Genomic DNA, 5,217 nt, shown 5'->3' on the forward strand with positions numbered 1-5,217 from the left:
TCCAGTGACATGGGATGCATATGTCCTGTGATTCTATCTTGGCCAAAAGTGGGTATTTGCTGTAATAGTTTTTAACCTACATCTTTTGGCTACATAGCTTTTGTTGATAATGCATATTACTCTCTTCAAAATAATTTAACCAGAATCTTGGAAAGGACTAGTACAAGTGATGAGTCCTACATCTTAAGCTTTATTATCTTTACAATAAATCCATCTTTGGATCTTTGCTACAAAAGGAGGAAGGCCAGAGACTCTAGTCCAGTCTGTTCAGACCTTTCCACATGCCAGTAACAACCAAGGAAGAAGTTAGTGTTGACAAGCACCATGTGAGCTGAATCTTGCCTCCCTTTACCTTCGTTCTCCTAACTTCAAGCTCCTACTGATTGCATGGTGTGAGAGCAAGCTAATTTTAAAAACTTGAACTGAAGTTGAACTGAGGTGCACCCTAATCAAGGGTAGTATGATTATAAAACAAATCACAAAGCTAATAATTTAAGCTAAACAACTTCAACTTCAACCAGCAGCTTAGATTATTGTCAGGTTCAGACTATGGTGATAGAACAATTACATTGTGCAGTTGTATCACTAGTCTGGCTTGAGAGTGTCCTAGGTTGATGTGCATGAAGGCTCTTCATTCATTTTTAAGAACAGTGATCATAAGCAATAATGAATTAATAGCAATAATGACTCTTCTTCAACTGCAATAATAAAGCAGTAATGAAGAATATATTCTTTTAACTGCGGATTCCTTTCTCTGAAGTACTCTGCAGCCTCCCAAAGGAGCTGTGAATCCAGGGGGGGTGGGAGCAGGGTTGTCACAAGGCTCTTTGGCGACTCTGTGTGCGTTAGGAAAAGGTGCTGCCTCCAGGCAGTGCAACCTCATGGGTGCCTGGCTTGGCAAATGGGGCTCAGTTTGGGGTTCGGGCTTCCTCATCTCCTGGTCTGGGTATCTTTGTGCAATACACAGGCATCACAGCTGCCTCCCTCCACCCCCGGACTCAGCAGGCCTATTTGATGAGTAGAGGGACTGAATGATCATTAAGATAATTATTGGCTTAAAAAAGGATGAAAGCCCAACTCTGAAATTCTGAGCTAATATAAATATGCTGCAGAGAAAAAGAATGACGTGTCCACACGCAGCAGTATTTCAGACTTTGAAGGGATTTTGGAAATGAACTAGTGTTTCCCTTCCTGCTCTTTAACAGGTGGGGAACCGCCAAAGTTCAAAGAGGAAGTGAGTAGCCCCACATCTCACCATGTGTAAGAGGCTGAGTCTGGTCAGGGCCTGGGTGCCGTGGCGCCAGCCGGTGCTCTCTCCATGACCCGGTGCTCCACCGTCAGCAAGTTCCTTACCATATCTGACCACTATTTTCATAATTTACATTTAGATAGATTTTTTCTTCTAAAGTGCCACTTACATTACACCCCATCTTGAAAATGCAGGTAAAAGATCAGTCCTCTGACTCAGTGATTACAGGATTTCCAAGCATCGTTATTTATAGTATTTGAAAAAATACAATGTTCATTTCCATGGAACTGTGGCTTCTGGCAGTAATAATTCCATTACTGCTGATGAACCAACCAAGATACCCGATTTAGTGCAGTTTGTGGTTAAAGATGTCCTAAAAGGCTGATGTAACCTTCATTATCAGCACATGACTTTTAATAGTATTATAGTTATTAAACAGTAAGAACATCTCCTAACATCACTCTAATATGATTTTCTGTTCTCCCAGGCCAGGTGGCAAAAGTTTAATGAGCAATTTAATTTCTTCATGAATAAATATGTCTTACTTTTTGCTCCAAGGGTTGGGGTAACAATGGTTCAGATGAAATATTATCGTTTTTGTTGGAGTATTTTACCTTTAAGGAATCAAACCTGCCTTAGAAATCATCTCCATGTTCTCCAAATCCTATATCGTGACTAACTTCATTCCCTTACTAATTACTATTCATAAAATCCATGAACCTTGGAGCTGGATTTCATTTTAGAAGTCATTTAATACCGTCTCATTTTACTGAAGTGGCAGGCAGCGATGCTGCCCTAACAAAGTACCCTAACTCGGGTGGCTTAAACAACCCAAGTTCATTAACTCGCAGTTCTGGAGGCCAGAGTGTGAAGGCCCCCTGTTTAGAGGCCTGTTCACTCTGAAGCCTCTAGGGCACAGTCTGTCCCATGCCCTTCTCTTGGCCTCTGGTGCTGCTGGCAGTGCTGGTGGCGTTCCTAGGCTCTCAGAGTCATCACTCCAGTCTCTGCCCACTGCCTCATGACATTCTCCCTGTAGGTACCCCATGTCCCTTCTTACAAGGACATCAGTCATATTGGATGAAGAGCTCTTCTTAATCCTCTATGACCTCATCTCTTTTTTACTCAGGTCTTAATTTAAAAATCAGATGTGCCAACTTAGCGTTTTCCACCGACATGGGGAGCAGAAACCTTCACAGGCTTCACAGGCTTTTGCTTCGGCACTGCCTTTGCAGGAGCCTCAGCGGCAGCCTTTGTTGTCTTTTTAGAAGCTTGCTTAGTCTTTTTTGCTTCTTTGGAAGCCCTGATGGCTTGTTCTCATGGAGCCTCCCTAACTTCAGGTTTCTGATTCCCCTTGGCCGTTAGATCAGCAAGAGCTGCACAGGTCATGGCCCCTGGGACTTGCACAGGGGGTCTTCTCTTTTGCATTTCTTCCAACTGTCCCTTTTTGTGCTTTCTTCTGCAGAGGGCAGGCCCATTTACCTGTTGCAAATTCCCCTCAGAAAGGAATGCCCACTCACATCTTGCATTAAGAAATTGAAACCCCTTCCCATGCACCCTGGCTTAGCACCCTGTGTACCCAGGGTAGACCTCGTACCCACCAAAACTGCACAGTTCAACCTTCACTGTGGCGGCTGCCGGCTAGAGGGAAAGATGGTGAAGAGAACCAGGATGACCTGCTCTTAACTAGTTACCTCCACAACAGCCCTATTTCTAAGTGAGGCTGCGTTCACAGGTACCAGGGCCTATCTTTTGGGGGGACACAAGTCTACCTCCTACAGCGCACAGCCCTACTACTTCTATGAATACAGGCACTACTGGCAGTTGTGAGTCAGCCTCCCTTTCTGTGGGCTCTTGGAGTCAGGTAAAATTTGCATACAGGGAATCATCATTTACACAAACCATTCTTCTCCCTGCAAAGCTCATTAGTCCCATTAAACAAAGGATGATAAACAAGTCAACCATTAGGTGCTCGTTAGGAAAAATGGATTCTCATCCACGTAGGACATGGCTGACGTCATGTGGTTAGGGGAGGCCTCTGAGGATATGACATTTATACCGGGTTTTGAAGGATGGCAGTGAGTCAGATATGGGAATGGTAAGGAGGAGAATGTTCCAGGTGGGGGGAACAGCAAAAATCGAAGCCTCTGAGGTGGGAAAGAGCCCAACACTTTCTGGGGACTAAAGGAACAAAGGGGAGATGATAGAAGATGAGATCAAAGATGTAGGCAAGAGCCACAACCTGATGGGCAATGAGCGGCTGCCAAGCTTTTTTGACAGCAACCCTGCTGCTAAGAAACACGGCTATACAGATGCACATACGCACAACCAGCGGTGAAAGAGAAGGTAGTGAGTAGTGGTTAGATTTTCAGTTACAGTTTGGAGATGGCACCTCCCCCAGTTCAGGATGATGCTCGGCATTTCAGTTTGAATGGTTGGGTCAAAGCGGTGCCAGCAGGTGAAATGGGGAAACCCAGGGAAAGAAAGATTTTGTTAGAGAAGGAGGGTCTGTGAATAAGCAGTTCAGAGTTTGACACCTTCCAATTCAGACATTTACAAGTTATCCAAGTGAATATGTCACCTGGATCTGTCTCTGAGGCTCAGGGACAGATCTGTCTGACAGTATACATTGGGAAGTTGATGACTGTGTACAGATGGAATTTAAAGCCATAAAAATAGGTGTCATTCAAAGAAAGGGAGAAGGGGGAGGAGAAATGTTGGGGTAAGCCGCAAGAAACTGAAAACAAATTGTGCCATTACTGAGCATGTTAGTTACCATTATTCTGTGCATAGCACAGTGTGTAGCGCAGATGTGCGCGACATATGTAGTTGAGATTTGGAATCCTAGCAGACCAGCGTGTGAATCTGTGTGACTAGAGCAAGTCATTTAATCTCTGTGAGCTTCTGTTCTACATCCGCAAAATGGGAACAGTACTGCTTACTTCACAGGGCCTCGAACGTGCGGGTTTCCTGTCCCCTTCCTCCCGGGCGTGTGTTTCAGGGCAGTGGGGAAGAGAGGAGAGGACAAAAGAGAAAGATATTTTGGAACAAGTCATAGTTACTCTGTACTTTGCTTAAAGCCATCCAACAGAAATCACATTGCACAGGCATTTAATTTAATTAAAACCTACCCGACTCCTCTGTGGAGGGACCGTGTGTTCCTTCACCCCTCCGTTGACGGGCCCTGGGAGAGCTCCGTCTGTTTCTGAGTCAGTCCCACTTTCTGTGTGCTGTATGCTCACTTGGATTCTGTTTAATGACATTTATTTCTCATTTTACAAAGCTATCCTGAACCTGAGCTTTAATCACTTCAGGTACCTGATGGCCATGCGATGTTTGCATATTTATTGCAAAACCACTGGCAATAAAACAGATCACAGTTATTGTTCCCGGTTGGCAGTTCTCCACTGAGTTCACACCAGAGAGTGAAGTTCATACATTAACTGCATCCCGGCTCAGTTTTAACAAAGTTCTGGACCCGCTGAAGCAGAATGGGGGTTGTAGGCAGGATGGAAGGAGGAGGGAATCCAATTTTAACAAACTTCCCCAAGATTCTTATGCAGATTAGAATTTGAGAACATTTCAATGCACCGGAAAAAGGTTGTTTATCCATATTAGGTCAGTGAAGCAATTTATTCGGTCACTTACTGTCACTAAGTGAAGTTGACAGAACACATGACATGTGAAGACTATCCTAGGACAGGAATTGTCTCTGCTTTTTTAAGTCTTAAGAGTTGTTCAATCAGTAGTTTCCAGAATTTTTTGAACCATGAGAAACTAGGAACACATTAAATTTCAAAGAATGGTAAAATACAGAAATAATATATAGTAATAAGTCACATGTTCAACCTAAAATACTTAGTCTTTTTTTTTTTTTAAATTTTATTTATTTATTTTTAGAGAGAGGGGAAGAGAAGGAGAGAGAGGGAGAGAAATATCAATGTGTGGTTGCCTCTCATGCGTCCCCTGCT

At 43.6% G+C, this 5,217-nt stretch overlaps 1 pseudogene; it reads right to left on the reverse strand.

The window, feature by feature from the left end:
- Positions 1–2,404: 2,404 nt before the first annotated feature.
- Positions 2,405–3,267, reverse strand: LOC119037210 (60S ribosomal protein L24-like; annotated as a pseudogene).
- Between the last annotated feature and the right edge of the window lie 1,950 nt (positions 3,268–5,217).

The sequence above is a fragment of the Artibeus jamaicensis genome, unplaced genomic scaffold (genome assembly GCF_021234435.1).
Source record: "Artibeus jamaicensis isolate MK-2021 breed Jamaican fruit bat unplaced genomic scaffold, CSHL_Jam_final scaffold_369, whole genome shotgun sequence".
NCBI lineage: Eukaryota > Metazoa > Chordata > Mammalia > Chiroptera > Phyllostomidae > Artibeus > Artibeus jamaicensis.